This window comes from Kogia breviceps, chromosome 15, assembly GCF_026419965.1.
Source record: "Kogia breviceps isolate mKogBre1 chromosome 15, mKogBre1 haplotype 1, whole genome shotgun sequence".
In the NCBI taxonomy this organism is placed as follows: domain Eukaryota; kingdom Metazoa; phylum Chordata; class Mammalia; order Artiodactyla; family Physeteridae; genus Kogia; species Kogia breviceps.
Window position 1 is genome coordinate 13,223,656 of NC_081324.1, and position 20,221 is coordinate 13,243,876.

The window sequence follows — 20,221 nt, forward strand, 5'->3', positions numbered from 1 at the left end:
CCTCAGATTTTTCATTCTGAAAAGGAGACTCACTTTGTCTGAGATATCCTGTATTTTTATGACTTCAACTGACATCTGTATATGATGATTAAAAAGAGTTCGTGATATTATTGCTTTATTTTTGCATGGGTTGAGCATAATTCCCTACTAAGCTGGCAGCTGATGGCCTTGTGTCTTCCATAACTCTTGACACAATGCTTCCTTGTAAGAAAGTGCTAATGTAGCACGTTGGTTTGATTATTTTTATATAGAGATGCTCCTTTAGGAGGTTACCTCTGTAGGAATAAGAACACATGGACACAAGGAACTCAAGTGCCAGGTGGTGTTGGATGAAGTGGCCTTGGAGTTCAGAGGGGGAAAGATGACTTCCTGCTAGAGGGTTTAGAATGGCTTCATGGAAGAAGTAGCATTTGCCAATTCCCTGGAAGGGTAGGTAGTCATCTGGGCATCTGGAGTGGCATTTCTGCAGCAGCAAGGTGGTAAGGGAGGGTGGATCTTGTCTTCTGGACAACAAAAAATGCTTTCTGCCTGGAGCCTGGAGCATGTGAGCAGGACTTGTAGGAAAAGGATTAGAATGGTGGGTGGGAGGGGGACTTTGGCATTTATTTTGCAGGAAGCCATTGATGGTATAGGGGCAGGAAAGGATGTGGATGTGAAGCTGTGCTTTCAGAAGCTTAATCTGGCAGCGGTCGGTGTGGATCGGGGCAGGAAAGGACAAAGGTGGGGAGGCCAGTTGGGGTCCAGAGAAGATGTGGGGAAGACTTGGACTCCAGGGGCGGCCACAGGAATGGAAAGGGTGAATGAAAGCAAGAAGCCTTTCTGAGACAAAGGTAGAAATTTGGAGACCGATTGAATGAGAGGTGAGAAGTAAACAGGTTTTCACATCTGAGCTACTGGGTGAATAGTGGTCACAAATACAAAATTGTGGAGGAAGGACCAGATTTGGGAGAAATCAAGAGTTCCCTTTGGAAATGCATTTAGTAGCGAGGTCAGAGCTGTTCTTTCGAGAGTAATGCACATCTAGGTGGTCATTAGGAGTCTGAGTTTTGAACCGTTGTTACCCAGTGTGAGACAGAACCTCTCGAGGGCTGGCTGTGAAAGCACATAGGTAAAAAGAATGGTAGGAACAAAGAAAAAAATTATCTGGAGCAGAGGAGACTTGCACGTATCGAAAACTAAAAGTGGTATGTGACTTCACATTATCGTGTTGCTTGATTTCTATTTATTGCTCCTAAATTGGTTATGATTTCTTCTAGATTTGAGATGCTTTACGGACCATGCATGAGAAGTGCTCCCTATGGGACCCTGGCTGGAATATTGGGAACCTGGTTGGAAGACCCTCTCCTCACCTAAGCCAGCTCACTCGCCGGCCCCTAGATGTGCTCGGGACCGGCCAGCCTGCTGCCTCTTCCTCTGTCCTTCTATTCAAATCACAGCTCTTCCTTTAATTCCCTGCTCAGATCCTGTCACTGAATCCCCGATAATCACAGCTGAAAGTGGCCTTTGCTGCCTCCTCTGTCTCGCAGACCTTAATGTAGGTCCTGGGGACAGCCAGCTGCTGACCAAGGGCAGATCAGGGCTGAGGGCTGAGCCCACCTATTCATCTTTGCATTCCAGGGACCTAGCTTATTACTGTTTTTCACCAGTAAACGTTAGTGTGAACTGTTACGTCTCTAACTAGTTTTTAATCTCCTTAAGGACTGCAGAGACCTAATGTTTTTTTGTATTTCCCATACTCTTTATTGGATATGGTATCTTGGTGGTACTGGTTGATTAAGGGCTGTAGCATCAGAAAGTTTCCTTTCCTCATTGGGGCCACTGCATCTTGACAGCTAAATCTTGTATCTGTAATCAGAAGTGTCACGTTAATTACCACCTTTGACTTCGTTTATATTTGTCTACTATTCAAAAGACATATTGACTGTCTTGATTGATTCCTTTCTTAATGTGGTGTTTGCGCAGTGGCTGCAAGGAGATAGTGTCGGGGAACATTGCCATGGAGTTTTGCCCTTGGTTTTAAGGTAAGATGTTGGGTTCGGTTTTCAGGAACCAAAATATACTCAGAGCCCAAATTATGGGTAAAAACAATAGTAGAAACCTGAAATTCGTTTTTATGTTTCTAAAATTAACTTAATCAGACAAAATTTATTGAGTAATATATGAAAAATGGTTGTGAGTAAACAGAATGGAACTATGCTTATTAAGATAGATTAGGAAAATACTTTGGGGAGTAAAGCAGCTTTAATTTTCCTTTCTTGATGTTTGTTTACCAATACAAACTCAGCTAGAATCTGCTGTCCTGGGCTCTGGCCTGTTCCATTTTCTCAGAAAACAAGTCCACTTCCTCTGGGTTATGGAGAAAGAGCTTTTCCTCCTTCAGAGAATTTTAGGTGGGCTGACGTTCATAACTAACTTTTGAGTAATGAAAGTTTAGTACGTTGGCAGAAAAAAAGCAAGCGGTGGTGTTAGCCGCAGTGCTGTAAGAGGTAAGGCCCGCCAGTTTTTAAGTATGGAGATTGCAAAATTTGAGGTAAAATTTTAAGTATTAAATATCTTTAAATTGGTCTCACAATTTTATAAGTGAAAAGAAATTGCTAATATGTACTTGGCAGTCGCTAAATCCAAAGCATCTTGTAAAACTCTACATAGTCACCCAATGTAATTCTTACAATAATTTAGAAGTAGGTTTTTGTCCCCATTTTTTTGGATGAACAAACTGAGGCACGGAGAGATCTAGCAGCTTGCTCGAGATTGTGCTGTCAAGTGGCAGAACCAGGATGGAAACTCAGTAGTAGCATTGGTACATCAGTTCATTATAATACAGTGATCTTTCAAAACTTTGCAGTATTGAAAAGTACCGATAAAAAGTAATTGCTATCAGAAACAAAATCTACTGACAATCAGTGTCTTTGAACATAATATTAAAAATGAAATGCTAAAAGTTTTAGAGTTTTAATTTCAGTCACTCTGTGCTCTGGTCACAATAGAGTTGTAATTTATCTTAGTGTGGCTATTTTGTTTCTATACCAGAAATTCATCTGGAGATCGTAGTGCAAAGAGTAGCTGCTGAAATTACGTGGAAGTAGAGAATAGAGAGGTTATTGTGAGGGAAGTCCACTTTAGTAGAATAGCCAATGCTTCTCGAATGTAGGACCAGCCAGAGAGGAAGGGGGCCTAATTATGGATTTGTATATATATTGGAAATGGGTCAGTTTTCAGGAATGTTTTGGAGATCAAAAACCAGACTGCCCAGAGTTCATTCAGAGTTTTTAACCAGATAGTATCAAGGTCATTAGCAATATTTTTTGGCTCTGGTATTAAGTTTTTTTTAATAAACATCGTTCACCTCTAGCCTGTTCTGTGAACTCCACATTCTGAATGCTAGGAGTAACCAGCATCAGGTTTGCTGCCCTCCTGACCGCAGGATCCTTTTTTCTGGAACCTCCCTCATGAGAAGTTTTACCTTTTGCCATGAACACTTCCCAGTGTCAGGAGCTTACCACCTCCCGAGTAAATCTGTTCCCATTTTATAGTTGGGAAAACCTGAGAGACTAAGTGAGGTGAAATGATAGACCGAGGTCTCTGCAGCTCAGAGGTAGGCCTTGAATCAGCCCTGATAGAGCATAACATCCCGTTCAACCCCAGTCAAGCTCCAGGAATCACTCGATGCACACCCCAGCCGTCCAGCCTTTCCTTCTGATGGGGCGCCATCCGCATACCGCAGGACCCGCTGATGCACTTTCACTCTGCTGGCCTGCAGTGTCCTTGGCTTTACCATTAGAGATTCATTCCTTGTGGTATGGAGAAGACAGCATGAACTGTGGTTACTCAGTGGACTGAGGGCTGTATCCCTCCTCTGCTACTTATGTATTGGCCTTGTGATCCTGAGCAAATCACTCCGTGTCCTCATTTAAGATGAGGCCAGCAGTACCTGTCTCGAAGGGTCACTGCTGTGAAGGTTAATACTGATAACTGATGTGCACGGAGCCCTTGTAAGGGTGCCTGGTGCTGTTTTCAGTGTTATGTATATGTCGCCTCACTAATTCTCGGAACGATAGTCTGAGGTAGGAATCAGAGGCAGGCCCAGAGAAGTTAAATGATGTATCTGAGAGCTGGAGCTGGTACATAGACAATCAGTATAAATTAGTTCTTTTTGCTGTTCCTTTTGGGTTTTATATCCATGAGTCCTTTGCTAAAATGTGAGTGCCCCTGGGTAGGATAACACGTTCACCTCCGTAAGGGTATAGTAGCTAATCCTGTGAATCAGGTTGCTTTTAGCCCCTCTGAGAAGCAGGTGCAGGTCCGATGGAGGGAAGGTGGAAAAGGCGACCGCAAGCTGTGACGTGGTCTGGGCAGGTAGGCTAAGACTTGAGGATGGTGTGGTGGGAGGGGCCCTGGGAGCGGTGGGAGGAGCAAGGTGAGCATCACAGTGAGGCAGGAGGCGCGGATGCGGAAAGGCAGTGGGCACTCAATTCCAACTGGACCTTTTTGCCTCGGATGGAGGTGGTCCCTTCCTTTGGCTTCACTTTTCTCTTTCTTGGATCTGAAGAAGTGAGGTCTACAAACATGCTGATAGGGAGATAGGACTTTGACCCTTTTTCTTTCTTGGTTAACCTGAAAAGAACTCTTCTTTCCACATCCTTGAAAGAAGGGAGAGAAAGAAGAGTGACGTCCTGAAGCAGAACCTTCAGGGAGTGGGGTTTGGGGTCTGCTTGGTCAAGACACAAATAAGGGGCAGGACTTTGGGGCGACGGAACCAGCAGGGACGTGAAGTCTTTTCTCGGGGGACCACGCCAGCTGTGAAGAACCAGGGGTGAAGGGTCAGCCGGGGTTGGGGAGAGACCCTTGCTTCCTTGGGTAGAAGAAACCGGAGCAGATGAGAGCACTTAGTAGCCACAAGCTCTGTGGGAGACAAGGAGATGCATGACATGAGGATTTTTTAAAAATACTGTTGCTTGTGCATATTTGCAATAATAAATCCCATCCTCAGACACTGATAAGTAAAGCTTGTTTGGAGTACACAGGCCACACCATGGCTGCAGTGAAATTGGGCCACTGAAGGCTTCCTGCTGTGCTTTCTACACCTACGCACCCCCCGAACTCCAGCCTCCTTATAATCCTAAAAGCAGGGGATTAGTGTTAGATATGGGTCCAGTAAAATAATATTTCTATATTTTCAATTATTTCTTTCCAAGAGAGGGGGAGGTTTGGGAGAAATGGAGGCTGTGATAGGACAACATATATGGCGATGCCTAACTTGAGCTGGTAGACTTGCCCATCTTTTCCCTCATGGGTTGAATTCAGAATGAATGAGCTCAGTGTGTAAGTCTGTATCAGAAAATACAAATGCTTATCGTGAATCCTAATTACATGGTTACTGTCGTGGCGTCCTGTCCAAAGGTACCTCTGCTTTCTTATTTTGTCTTTATATCATTGTTCCTTCCTTGTACTGTTAGCCGTTCACATTTGAGGATAGACATTTCCCATTTCTACGGATTTCAGTAATTAGAATTTTGTGGTGATTGAAATGGTTAAGAGTAGAGTTACTTTAGCTAGTCCTACTTACAAAGAAATGGAGAACTTAGGATATTCCCAGAACAAACGAGATTACCAAGATGTTAGAATGTTCTAAAAATCTTTTCTAAGAACCTCAAATGCTTATGAAAGATCTACATTCTTATGAACAATGAATGCTTTTTAGTTTTCGTATTTAATCATTAAAGTGGGAACCCTAAGAAACTCAAGAATAGGCAATTCTTTATCAATTTGCTTTTAAGTCACTCGTGAAGAATGCTGTGTGTCCTTGACCTTTTCATGAAGCTGCCTTTGCAATGCCTGGTCCTGACTTTCCGACACACTTTTCTGCTCTGCATCTTTTCTCCACAGAACTACACAGCAAAATATTGATGTGTGCTTCTCATTCATTTAGTGGACGACTTTGAAGTTGCTTCTAAAGCCGCTACTTATCCTTGTGACCTGAGGCGGCCTTTCTGGACGCCCAGGGCAGTGAGTGCCCTGCAGAGTCAGCTAAGGGTGATTAGGCTGGACTTCCCTCCGCCCTGTGGTCTCCAGGCTGACACTCAGCAGGCGTGGCTGCTCTTGAGACATTGAATAAACTGGGAAGAAAAGAGAAACACTGGAAAATGTTTAAAAAATGCTTTTCCTTGAGAGAAACACCCCTGAACATGGCACAGATAGGTGCCATAAGCTGATAGCAACACTTGAAGGCCTGTGCTGGCTGCAAGGGAAATGGAGAGAAAGGAAATCCCAGCTTCATGCCATACCACAGATGAGGGTTTGTGAAGGAGGCATGGGGCATCCAGATTGTCCCCCAGGGGCTCGTTAAGTTCTAAGAAGGTGAGTGAAATTGGTTTAATGTATTGTTTGTTTTAGCTAGCATATCAGTTGAAGTTGTATTTTTATGTGCATTTTGTGTGTTTTCACAGTACCGTGGGGTTCCTCGGAGAAATTGCGTGCCCCAGACATTGGTAACCATTCTAAGGGATTTAGGAACATTATTTTATATTTTAAGTGATTACCGCGAGTTACAGTTGTTATTTTTGCTTTTCATGCCGCATTGTCAATGGCATCTGGGTTTATTTGATGCCAAGTTCATGGTCAGGAATAGAGGCCTGAATGGTTCAGACTGGTGCTACAGGGAGTCCAGCCTGGTTTACATTGGTTCACCCTGTGGTAGGGTCCACAGAAGAGATGTAGGGAATAGGTACCCTCCCTTCTTAAAATTAAAAACAACAACAAAATCCCCTTCTTCCAAATATCTCTTTGCTCTCCCTCCTGCTGCCAGGAAACAACAACAAAAGCCGGTCGGAGCTGTGGATTCAATTTGTCAATGACTCTGCTTTTGTAACACATGTGTGACTCTTGAGTTCCCACTCTGAAGATTATCTCTTGCCGATTTAAAATCTGAAACAGGCTTGCTTTATAAACCCTTGAGTTAGCGAGCAGATAGCTAGGTGTGTCTGCCATCACGAGGTTGCCATGTTTGAATGCTTGGTGGAAAAAAATGCCCTGACAGGCAGAGCTTTTAAAAAGGGCACATAAACCCTTCCCATCTCCTCCTCCCTACTCTTAAGGGTCCTGAGTCAATTTGGGGCAAGCCCCTAAGTCTGTTGTTTGCGTTTGCTTTTGCTTTTGCTTTGAAGACATTTGTCATAGCACATTCATTAGTTCCAAAGCTTTGGGGACCGGCTCGCTGCGGCCCTGCTGTGGGCACGCAGGGGCTGGTTGTGGAAGAGCCAGAGCTGTCGCCTTGGCGAAGGTCACAGACTCAGGGGAGACACACGTGTGTCCCCGGTGTCAATAGAAAGTAGTGAATGGCTGACGAAGGGGATGAATGTGGCACTGCAGGAGCATAAAGGGGGGTTGCGGGAGCCCTCCTGGGAGGAGAGGTGGAGGGACCAGCACATGCATAGCTTGGAAAAGCCAGAGTTGGGGGAAGATGGAGAAGAGGGTGTGGGTCGGATGAGGCTGGAAATGTAACCAAATCACCAAAGGGTCTTTAGACCTTAGTGGGCATGTGGGCCCCACTCCCTTGGTCGTAAGGAGTAAGTAGAATATTCGAAGTTGTGGGAGGCGTGCTCAGATGGTTCAAAGCATGGGAAATTGGGCAGAAAGTGTGGGTGTGAATCCTGGCTCTGCCATGTTCTTGCTCTGTAACCTGGGCAAGTGTGTTGAGTGTCTTTGCTGCCGTCCCTTGCCTGGCAGTATGGCGACCATGAGGGCACCTTCCCCGAACTGTCCCAAGGCTTAAGCCATCATCATGTTAAAGCCCTGGCATGAGGGCCGCCAGGGACCTGACTTGCCATTTAAGACCAGTACACGGGGTGGTGGGAGTGAGGGGGAGATCGGAGATAGGGATGGACCTGGTTTGCAAGGTTTTCGAGGTGGTCTGGACAGCGGTTCCCAGTGAGGTGTGTGCCCTGTGGGACTTTGGTCCTCTGAGTGCCTTGGAAGTTGGGGCTACGTGGTCAGGACTATCCCTGCTTCTCCACCCTGGTCTAAGGTGTGGACCCAGGCAGTGGTGGTAGGAACAGACCTGAGAGAAATTTTAGGAGGCAGCATAACCTGGGCTTGATGAAACTTTGGAAACATTATATTATCTTGTCTTTTGGACCACAGGGTTTACTCTAGTTCCCCATCGTTCCAACAGGGAGATATATAATTGAATCTCAGCTGGCTAGCCCTCCTTGCAAGCTAAAAGAAAATTGCCATTTTTCGAGTTTTATGCAGTTTCTTTTGGGGGGATGTGGACAGATAGCACGGAGATATTTGCCTTCAATTTAAAATGGGTTGCCCTGGAAATCCATTGCACTGTACGTTGAGAAAACTCTTTTCTGAGGCACAGAAGTATTAGCCCATTCTGAACCTCTCTGAGGCAATAGAGACACTAAGTACTAAATGCCACAATGAAATGGAGGCTTCTAGCAAGGGATTATCTAGGACTTGGGTTTAGACAATTTGCAAAACAATTCAGCAAAGTCTATAAAGGCAATGGGGGAAAATAGTACTGCTTTTGGGTGTTGCCAAGCAGGTTTGTCACATGGATTAGTAATTTAGGTAGCAAGAGCCGTGAATCACTGCTTAAGAGTTTCGCATTTAATTTTATCCTGGAAGCAATTTCCCTTTCAAATTCTCGAGCTGTAGTTATCATTAATGAATCAAACATTATGAAACCCAGAGAACTACTAATTCATTTTGAAATAAGTAGACATTTAAATCTGAAAAAGAAACCTTAACTTTCTTTCAGTGGTGTTTAATATTTTCAAGCTGACAAACATGTGGAACAGCATTTCGCAGAGTGGTGAGCGGCAGGTCCTGGGGTCTGTGTGCCTGACGTCGTGGCTGCAGCTTTGGGGGTACGAAAGTCAGGACTTCTCAGTGACCAGTGAGTGACTGGGTGTTTTCCGGGGTCGGGGGGCAAGATTGAAATATATGGAAAAGGCAGCTGATTGCAGTCAGAGCTCTCCACCCAAGCTCTCATCCCCAGTGCTTTGCGGCTTAACCCTTTCAGTCCTATCCTTTGCTGGGACGCCTGCGACCCCGCTCTGTCCCTGCCTTCCTTCCCCTTGTCCAGTGTTGCTTTGGGAAAAGGTCCATTCGGTCATCAGAGGTTGCTGGATGTGAGTCTGTGGAGTTCCAGCCTCTCAAACACTGTCTGAGGTCCAGCTTGTGCGGGGTGATGGCTATGAAAGATCCCTGTGGCTACACAGGAGTGCGTGAAGATTTGGAAGCACCGAATGAGACAGAACACCAAAGGCCAGAATCCTTACATTTTCAAGCCTGGAAAATGTGTTTGGGGTTTTCCCTCAAAGACACTTTAAAAAACGGTCAGAGAATCAGTGGATTGTGTCCAAAGCAATATTACCTGAACAACTACTGAAAAAGGTAAAGGGACTGTTTTTCACGGCTAACAGATTTGATTTGTTTTGGACGTGGAAGGCTTCTAGAACTTTTGTTGAACTCATCTTTCTTTTTCGTTGTTGATTTTTTTTTTTTTGCGGTACGCGGGCCTCTCACTGTTGTGGCCTCTCCCGTTGCGGAGCACAGGCTCCGGACGCGCAGGCTCAGCGGCCATGGCTCACGGGCCCAGCGGCTCCGCGGCACGTGGGATCTTCCCGGACCGGGGCACAAACCCGCGTCCCCTGCATCGGCAGGCGGACCCTCAACCACTGCACCACCACGGAAGCCCCATCTTTTTTTTTTTTTAAGACAAGATTTAGGGCTGTTTTTTACTCCCCACCTCCTACTTCCACTCCACCATTTTTGAAAAGGCCTTTTGCTTTGTCAGCTGGTGTTCTTTTCAGGATGGTCATCTCATCTGTGATCTCATGTGAGCCTCAGTTTCCTTGTGTGTAAAATGGGGGTGATGATACTTTCCCTCCTTCCCTGTAGCAAAAATGGTTGTGAAGATGACATGAGGTCATGGCTATGAAAACACCTATTAGTACCTTTCTGTAAGCACATGAGGCAGAGAGGGACTCCGAGGCTCCGGATGCAAGAAGGAGTACTTTGTATGTAAACAGGGAGGAAAAAAGCTTCAATTTCTACTGTTCCCGCCCCCACCCCATTCCTTCCCCTACTTAGGACCTGAATTCGATGGTCTGGTTTCTTAGGGGAAGGAAGGTTCCTTCTAGGGACTCCGGGCCTTGTCTATCTTCCTCCAGTTCAACCAGGCAGGCGGCCACGCTGTGAAAGATGTTCCTCATCACAAATATGTACAGATCTTCCTTGGCTTACGATGGGGTTATGCCCAATCAACCCATCTTAAGTTGAAAATGTCTTGTCAGAAACGCGTTTAATACACCCAACCTACCGAACACCATAGGTTCACCTCGCCTACCTTAAACGAGCTCAGAACGCTTCCATTAGCCCACAGCGGGGCAAAACCATCGAACACAAAGCCTATTGTATTGACTATCTCATGTAACTTATTGATTACTGTACTGAAAGTGAAAAGCAGCATGAGCATCTGGGTACAGAATGGTTGTGAGTGTATGGTTGTTTACTCTGGGAATCGCGTGCTGATGGGGAGCTGTGCTCACTGCCACTGCCCAGCCTCACAAGAGAGGATCGGGGCTTCCCTGGTGGCGCAGTGGTTGAGAGTGCGCCTGCCGATGCAGGGGACGTGGGTTCGTGCCCCGGCCCGGGAAGATCCCACATGCCGCGGAGCGGCTGGGCCCGTGAGCCGTGGCCGCTGAGCCTGCGCGTCCGGAGCCTGTGCTCCGCGACGGGAGAGGCCACAACAGTGAGAGGCCCGCGTACCGCAAAAAAAAAAAAAAGAAGAGAGGATCGTACTGAAAATTGCTAGCCCCGAAAAAGATCAAAATTCGAAGTACAGTTTCTACTGAATGCATATTACTTTCACACCACTGTAAAGTCGAAAAATTCTAAATCGACTTTATTTTCTGTATTTTCTCTTTCCTATTTGATGCTGCTTGTCAATCAAGAGGTTTTTGTGATTCCTCAGTTGTTCATTTCCCCCTTGTGTTAATTTCCTACGGCTACAGTAGCACAGTCGCACAAACTGGGTGGCTTAAAACAAGAGAATCTTGTTTTCTCACATTTCTGGAGGCTGGAAGTCCACATTGGCTGTGTCGGCAGGGCCATCCTCGATCTGAAACCTGTAGGAGACGATCCTTCATTAATCTCTGCCTCTGTCATCACATGGCCTTCTCTCCTCATGTGTCTCTTCTCTTCTTAAACACACCAGTCGTGTTGGACTAAGGGTCCCTCTAATCCAGTGTGAACTCACCTTAACTGATGAATGTGCAACAACCCTATTTCCCAATAAGGCCACGTTCTGAGGTACCGGGCGTTAGGACTTGAACACACCATTTTTGGAGACACAATTCAACCCATAACATCCCTGTCTCCCCCGCAACAGATAGTTTGATGCTCATTCACGCCACAGCTTCAAGCCCATTTTCAGAGAGCAGCATATGCCCCCCTGAAGAGGGATGCAGCCCCTGCCTCTTTCCAGAACTGCTTGCTGTGACATTGTGTCTCTAATGAGACAATGGACTGGGAACAGGGTCTGTGAGAGTTACGCAGCACTTTGGAAGCAACTTAGAGTTTGGATTAGCAGCAAAACAGCCCTCTCATGCTCTGTTGCTGATTTCACTTAAGTCAACTAAGCCTGAAACCAAGAAGCTTAGATGGTACCGGTGGGAAGTACAAAAGTCCTTCCAGTTTTATTTGAAACAATTGATTTTATCAGAAGTAGTGAAGTGGGAATTTGAGCAAGTGCGTACTGTGTCCCATTCTGCGAGGTGGAATGAGTTCGTGGTGGCTTCTGAATGGTGTGTGCGGGTGACTGGGATGCCAGGGAGCCTTAGCCCTTACCAGCTGCTAGCCTTAATTACAGGGTTGTGGCCAAGGGGCATCAGGTCGCCCCATGTGGGTTATAAAGTGCCTCCTCCACCCTCCTGCACCTGGTAATTGACATAACCTGGTGCCTGAGAAACATAGGGCTTCCCCAAGTAGGACTCATACAGTAAGAAGGAAGCCAGGCCAGCCTGCATTTAGTCCTGGTTTTGCCCCGGTCTTGCCAACTGAATTTAAGCACATTTCTTATTAAAATGGGATCTCAGGTTTCTCACCTCTCTGTGAAAATAGTGAAATTTGCTGCATCATGATGTCTGCAAGGCAATTAATAGGTGGCCGTGTGCAAGCCACTGGCAGATCTCAAGTAACCAGTGAAGGGTGATGATGAGGACAGCCTCCCTCGAGCTCTGTCTCCACGAATAAATAGATGTTAGGCTCGGACAGGGGCATTTAATTAAGTAAGAGCAAGGTCTAAAGGCAGAGGGTTGATTGAGGAGCTGCCGGTCTTGTTCTCGGGGTCTGGCCAGGTCCAGAAGGAGTGCTGTAGACTTGTCTGGTGGGGCCCATGGGTGGAGTCCACTTCCAGATAAAATGGAGGAGCTGCAGGAGGGCTGGGGAAGGGAGGGGGTCCCCTCAGGGTGAGGGTTGCAATAGGAGGTTGAAGGAGACAGAACTGAAGTCTATTTCCAGAGGGGGCAGTATCTCAGGACAGGCTCCCAGTCCTGGGGTACATGGTTGTAGGGACAGCAGGTCCAGGTGGCTTGAGGGATGGAAGGGCGGCCAGGAGCCCAGGGAGCTTCAGACACGGAGGGCTAAGGAATCAAGAAAGGACTCAAGTGTAGGTAGAGGAGCCTTGGCAGGAAGTCACGGTCGAGAGCCAGCCAGCAGTCGGAGGGACTTGGGTGGGGTCCCAGAGGGTTGTACCAAAATTACTCAGACATCTCCACTAAGGTTAGGGCTGGTCCTAGAAACTGGGGTGGATGGGTGGGTGGAGGGGATTCCAGCTATGAGAAGAGAGGGTTGGGACAGAGCAACCCCCTACCCAGCCCTGCTCTGGGTCTTAGCCCCGCTTCATTTATTTCAGTGGGTTTAGTAACAGTGGGGATCCCAGAAACGAACCTAAGCTCACACCGAACCACCTCAGCACAGACTAGAGCTGTTTTTGCTGCTGCTGTGTTGTTTTAGTTATTTGATCATTTATAATCATGGGGCAAATGCATTATTTTGGCAAACACTGTTGAATGTAGTTGTTTAAACACTTCCATGACAAATTTACTTTAAATGACTATTGATTAACAGGGCTGAGGCTGAGAGGTGTTTTGCGATATGGTATCATCCAAAACTAGAATGAACAAAGACCCACAGTCAGATTTCTGATTGCTGGCTAGGGCCTGGAAGTGGACTGTGGGATTATTTGCTACTTTTGTGCCCTTGTGCGATCAGAATATGGCCATGAACCATAGGCCTGGTCATTTAAAAGAAGTAACGGTGGGTTAGGAGGTGAACTACAGTAATAACGTCAGACTGCGAGGGGCGTGTTCTTACCTGCAGCTGCTTGTAAAGAAAACTCCATTTATGTGGCAGTTGGAAATTTGCTTCATGTTGCCAAGATTCAACCTAGAGTATTCTGAGGGCCTGAAAATTCAAAAGCAAGGCCCAGGCAAAATATATGACAGTGTTTGATATAAAAATTATTTTGGTTTTATTATGCAGATGAAATCACTGGGACACAGTGTGTGGTGTCCTGGAGGAGACTTTGAAATAAGAAATTTGGTGATCTGGGTTTTTATTGTGACTCAGCTTTGGGCTTACCATTTAATATCCTAAGTCTCAGTTTTCTCATCAGCAAAATAGAAGAATTTCTACCCTGCTTCCTCTTACAGTGTTGGGGGTTATCCAATGAGTAATGCACAAAACAGTGTTTGAAAACTGACTTAATTATACAACTGGTAAGTAGTAGTTATCAGCATAAAGGTAAAAAGTCAGATTCTCTCTCTTTTATGCCTGTTTCCCTACATCGATTTTAATTATATTCACTCCAGAGTTTTGATTGAAAAATACTGGTTTTTCCTTGTTTTACTACTTAAATAATTTAAAATGCTATCCTGAGTAATAGCATACTATATCTAGATGAGGGCTGTTCAAAGAGGGGGAATTGTGCTGAAGGATGTTTGCAAATGTTTAGGTGGCACTATTGTGATAATTATGGCTTTTTAAAGATGAGTTTTATAGTAAGTCCTCAATTTTCCTGCCACTTTTTTTTTTTTTCCTGGGCTTTCCCACTTAAGCATATTTGTTCCGTAGAGAGAGCTGTTGAGGGAACTAAATCCTGAGAGAGCTCAATAGCTCTTGGAATCCACTTTTCATTTTCTGTGGCTAATTTTGCGGGCCCTCGAGGACAGAGCTTGCCCCCCTTCCCCGCTGCTAGTAAGGACAGGAGGAGGAAGGTGTAGCAAATCCCCAGACGCTCAGTTTCTGGCGGCAATCCCTGGATCAGAGTGACCTTGAGAGCTATGTTCAGTGGCCAGAAGGCCCCTAGCGATGATATTTGTGTGGGATCTGAGTCCCAAGGGCAACACCCCACCTCACCCATCCCTTCTGAGCCGGTACTTGAGAGGCTGCTGAGTAGGATGCAGCATGAATGAAGAGGACCCTCCTGCAGATAAGCAAAGCACCTTCAGGGGGGTTTGCAATAAACTCTTGGGACCCCCAGGCTTTGTAGCTATCCCAGGAGAGGAGCCCGATGTGTATTTCACCATGTTGCTCACCAGCTTCCATGAGTTTTCCAGCTTTTAGTTGTTAGCCGTCTCAGACATCAGCTTCGTTATCTTCTTTTTTTTTGCGGTACGCGGGCCTCTCACTGCTGTGGCCTCTCCCGTTGCAGAGCACAGGCTCCGGACGCGCAGGCGCAGCGGCCATGGCTCACGGGCCCAGCCGCTTTGCGGCACGTGGGATCTTCCCGGACCGGGGCACGAACCCGTGTCCCCTGCATCGGCAGGCGGACTCTCAACCACTGCGCCACCAGGGAAGCCCTGTTATCTTCTTTTTACTCGCCAGCTCAATCGGAATCTAATGTTAGATGAGTCAGCCAGTAAATTTTGTTAATGGGTCTTTGCAAGCTTTTAGAGTTGGAATTGGAGGAGCCCTTGGAAGTCATCCTGACCATCCCTCTCACCTTACAGACGAGAACCCTGAGACCCAGAGAAATTGAGTGACGGGTCCAGGTTATACAGCAAGTTAGTGGCGGAGTCAGGACAAGGACCCAGGGCTCTTTAACTATCTGGAAGCGTTGTGTGGTCCTATAAAGTATGGAGTAAGGCATCCTTAGCAGGTGTACCCTTTTTTAATTTAGCCAGGCCATCTGGAGGCTATGATATTGCCAAAATAATGCATCACGTGGATTAGAACATCCTAATTGTATTAACATGTTTATTGTTAACTCCTGGTAAACCAGAATTCCCTTATGATGCTACCCTTTTTGAAAAACTTAACAAAGTTTATTGGTTCATTTTTCTGAAATAGTGACTGAAACTGACTCTTAGATGTCTGGGAATCTTGCTGTCCTTAGAATCATTCCAAATATTGGTTGTAAGTGTGTAAGGTTATAGTTTCAGAGCATGGATTTGGCATGAACACAAGCCACAAAATGTATTCCAGCACTGCCCTCCCCCCTTCTCCCCACCACGTTAGCTTATTTAAAATATAATATTCTGGTTGTGTGAATTCTTGTAAAGAACTCTTGTAAAGGCATGACCTTTACAAGCCCTATTCACTGTTATTTTATAGTTTTGAGGACTGAGACAATGAATTATCTTCGTCCAGGAAAACCATGTAACTTGCTGATATTATACCAGTTGCATTCTGATGCGGCACTGATTTTTTTGTTTTTTCTTCACTACCTTTTTCTCTTCAGATTGCACATAGACACAGGCAAGGTGTAAGCTTGACGATGATATCTGCTTGGCTTGTTTATATTCTCCCATTGTTAAAGTGCCTATGACTCAACGCTGGGTTCTTTTCTTCTCCATGATGTTCAAGTGAGAGGAGGGGACGGTACACCCCAGGCATCAAGAGAAGTGTGACCATCGTATTAGAATATCCTTCGTGTAGGAAGCCTTGCCCACTCCTTTCTGATTACCCAGCTGCAACACACCACACGCCAGCGGACCACAGACTAAGGCTCTAAATACCACCCTGTCAGCCCTCTCTAGTTCCCTCGCTTGAGAGAAAGGAACCATGGAAAATCACTGAGAGGACCGTTTCCTATGTATTCTAAATAGATTGTTTCAAACATGGAGGATGGGGATGTCACCTATTATAAATTTTTCTTGAGACAGTTACTGATATGTGTAGGTCTTAGCAAGTTAAGATTGTTTTGCTCTTTTAAAACTGAGAGCTGTCATTTCCACACCCCCCCGCCCATATACTTTCTTGTGTGACTAATCTCTCAGATAGTTGTGACATCGTAGTCTGTAAAATGAATTGCTGCCTCAGTGCCTTGCTGGTTCTGCTGGACCATAGGGAAGGGGGCTGACTTGAGACAGGGTTACCAGCAGGGGTAGTAGAACTGGAAGTTTCCACTTGGCATCTGTTGGCTGAGGAACAGAGATAATGATTGGGGCAGAGTCGAAATACTTCTTGTTAACAGTATGGTGAGAGCCTGGAAAAGAAAACAGTATTGCAGGCATTGCCATATCTGGGGAGGCAACAGGAGCGGCCGAAAGGACTGGGGCTTGGAGTTATGAGATCGGGTTTAAATTCAGCCCTGTCCCAGACGTGGAACCTGGTTAAGTCATGCGATCTTGAGCCTCAGTTTCAATTGAAAAGTGACGGTGGTGGACCGAGGCAATAGGCATAGTGGTGATGCTGGTGACGTTTGCCTTACTCTGTGACAGGCTGAATATCGGTCCCCAGAGATGTCCTTGTTCTAATCCCTGGAACTGTTGAATGTTACCTTATGTGGCAAAGGGGACTCTGCAGAGGTGATTAAGGGTCTGGAAATGGAAAGATTATCCTGGATTATCCGCGTGGGTGCAGTGTAGTCACAAGGGTTCTTCCTTATAAGGGGGAGACAGAAGATATGAGGAAGGGGCCCTGAGCCTAGGAATGCAGGTGGTCTCTAGAAGCTGAAAAAGGCAAGGACACAGATTCTCCCCTGAGAGCCTCCAGAAGGAACCAGCCATGCCCATACCCTACTTTAGCCAAGGGAGACTGATTGGAGACATCTGGCCTCAAGAACTATAAAAATAACTCATATTGTTTAAGCCACTAAACTTAACAATAATTTGTCACACACAGCAGCAATAGGAAACAAATACACTTACTTACGTACCTCATCATTCTTGTAATGGTTAAATGTGACTTTGTATTTCTATATTTGCAGATCTCAAAGTGCTACATAGACGTTAGTACTTTTAAAATGAATTTTTATATTCAACTGGATTTCCAGGTTAAGTTGGTTACGGTAGGTCAGGAAGACCCAGAGAACAAGAGTCAAGACTTCTCAGTTATGCAGTGAACAAACTGTGTCTGAAAAATTAAATCCGTGTTATCAAATAATTCTTAATTGTGAAATAGTTCACGGTCATTAACACCCATGAGTCACTTTTTAGGTGAGCTTCTGGGTATGCGCCTCACTTTCTGCACCTCTGCGTCTCAAACTTGAATGTTTATTAGAGTCACTGGGAAAGCTTTGAAAAGTGCAATGTCCAGGCCACACCCCAGGACGATTAAATTGGAACCTCTGCAGGTAGAACCTGAACGTGGGGGATTTCTAAGGCTCCGCAGGTGATTGCAGCCGGCAGCCCAGGCTGAGATCCACGGCAGAGGTGCTGTGTTTGCTAAGCAAGATTTTAAATCAGTTCTCTTTGAAGCCTGATGTAGCTAGATGTTCTTTTGAGTTTGGGGGGAAATGCTGTGCCGAGGACTCGCTGTTATATCTTTCAATGATATTAACGCATCAGTTTATGAGCTGTGGTGTGTTTCCAGTAGGAAATACAAAAGTATTAGCCAACACTCCTGAGAGGTTCAGCACACGGATTGATGTGCGCTGATGGCAAACACAATATCAACAAGTACTTTTCTCCTCATCTCGCCCAGGGGTTTATTAAAAGCAATGGTTGGGGGGAGAAAAGGAAGACGTTGAGGCTTTCTCCTCAAATGGTCGAGCCCTTGAAAACTGATAAAAAACTGTTTTACTTGGACTGTATGTCCTATGTCTCCCATCTGAAGGAGAAAATAATCATTTTGAAATTTCTTCCTTTGGAGCCATGTATAGTCAGAAGCTGTGAAAATGTTGAAAGCTGCCATTGCTGTCTCCCTGTGTTCCTGGCTGCCGTGAGCTGTCGTGTGCTTCTAGGCTTCTCTGGGCCCCCTGTCACTGAGGGCCCCCTGGCCTTGACGGCTGGTGACATTTATCTACCTTATGTATGTCACAGGGAGGGTATTACAGATAAAATTATTTTTATAAATCACAAGGTGCTATACATTGTTGCTATTGTATTTTTAGTGTGCAATCTGCCATGAAGTTATAAAGATGATAGAAAGCCTGCAGCATAAGCTCATTCTATTCATGATAAGAACAGATGGGGTCCTTATTTTCTAGGGTCCTAAGTGACCAAGTAGAAGCACTGGCTCTAGTACCTGTGAAAGTCATGTGATTTCTTACTGGTCATTTAACCAGTTGGGTTTAACTTTCTCATCTAAATGGAAACACTAATGCTTGACTGCTTAATGCTGCCCTAGGTGAATTTGGGTGTCCAGACAGTAGGGTGGTACTTCAGTGTAGCTCTGTATTACATTGTCTCAGTTTAGATCTTGGCTCTGAAACTTACTGTCTGGGGGATACTCAGGAAGCTATTTAACCTCTCTGTACCTCAGTTTTGGCATCTGTGAAATGGGCAAATAAGATACTTGAGAAGGCTGCCGTAAGGATTGGCTAAGGCATGTAGAAAACCTGGCACCCATCCTGGGTGTGTCACCATGGCCTACATCCTTACCCTTGAATTTGGGGGCAGCTCAGGAGCGTGGGTTAGTGTTTTCTCCTCTTTTCCTTCCTCCTTCCTCCTGTCCCTTCAATAAATATTTATTGGACACCTACTACTTTTGGGAACTATACCATGGATACAATGTTTATGCAAAGTAGACACTCTTGTCTAGAGCTTTAATGGTTTGAAAGTTTGCTTTAAAATGTTGGTACAAAGTGGTGATGGGGTAGGATTGGGTGAGTAAAACCTGTTTGGTTCTGATAGGTCTGAAATGTAAGACTTCAAATGGTTTATCTGCACCAACCAGAGTAAGGTCCTAAGATGTTTCTTGTAATTACGGGTATCAGTTGATGGTCCTAGGGACCAGGGCAGAGGAAGGTCGTTGGAGTGATGCTCCAAGTGGTCCCCTGGGGAGAGGACATGGTTCTCTGATCCGATTGGCCGTATGGTCAATCATGTGTCAGAGCAAACATGGTGACTGGGCATTTCCGTTTGCCCGGTGCTGTGCCAGCTCTTGAGGGCCCATGGTCCCTGTCCGGATGGAGCTCCCTGAGCACCAGGAGATTTCACAGTTGAGGGGTGGGGTCCTCACGGTGTGGATGCCAGGCAGGAGCTTTAGGAAGCTTTCGACTGATCCCTGAGCTCAGAGAAGCATTTGGGTATTTTTATGGTTCATGAAGTTGTTTATTTTTTAACTTAGTTTTTGGGTACCATTCACAAACAGGTTTCCCTTACTGTCGCAAATTTATACCTTTTTCATAGAAAATTTTCCAAAATGAAATCCTCTTTTCCCAAGATTTCTCTTAGGATGAATTTCTTGTGCTCTAATCAAGTCTATATAGCTTGACCCTGCTTTTCAGCCACTTAGGTTTCGTTAGTGATTAGAGCTATTAATCAAGTTTGGTGGTGATCATAATAACCGTTTGTGTTATTTTCAACTCTACTTTTCCAGACTAAAAAAGACAATTATTTTAAGGACATAGAACAATTCTAGAGAGTGCTCAAAGAAATTTTGTGCTTTCACCAATCCCACTTAGAATTGCCTATGAAAAATGGTAATGAGAATGATAATGATGGTAATGTTTGCGATGATTGCATTTTGCTTTCGGGTGGGTATTCTGTGCCAGACAATATCCTGAGGGCTTTGCACGCATACTCTCATTTTATAACCCAGCAGTTGTATGAGGTCGTGCTTTCTTGGCTTTCACTATTTACAGAGGAGGGGCACTGAGGCACAACAGGGTTGGATACATTGCCCAAGTTCAAATGTCCCATCAGTGAAAGGTCTACCATTTTATTTCCAAATGAGTCTGACTCAGACGTGCTTTCCACACTACTTTATTATCTCCTTGGGCAAAATCCACAGTTAGGAGGTTGGGTGAGAAGAGCCT

The 20,221-nt window shown here is 45.4% G+C and overlaps 1 protein-coding gene across 11 annotated transcripts in view; it reads left to right on the forward strand.

The window, feature by feature from the left end:
- Window positions 1-20,221, forward strand: part of RNF152 (ring finger protein 152) — a 79,672-nt gene that overhangs the window by 14,864 nt on the left and 44,587 nt on the right. For 4 of the 11 annotated variants that reach the window (XM_067014804.1, XM_067014806.1, XM_067014808.1 and 1 more), the window contains exon 4: window positions 1,963-2,021. The exons of 5 other annotated variants lie outside the window; for them this stretch is intronic. The gene's annotated coding sequence lies outside the window, so the exon portion shown is untranslated. Of the gene's footprint in view, window positions 1-1,962; window positions 2,022-6,148; window positions 6,358-8,844; window positions 8,906-20,221 lie in introns of those variants that run through there. 2 more of the 11 variants (XM_067014814.1, XM_067014813.1) reach the window with 2 other exon arrangements.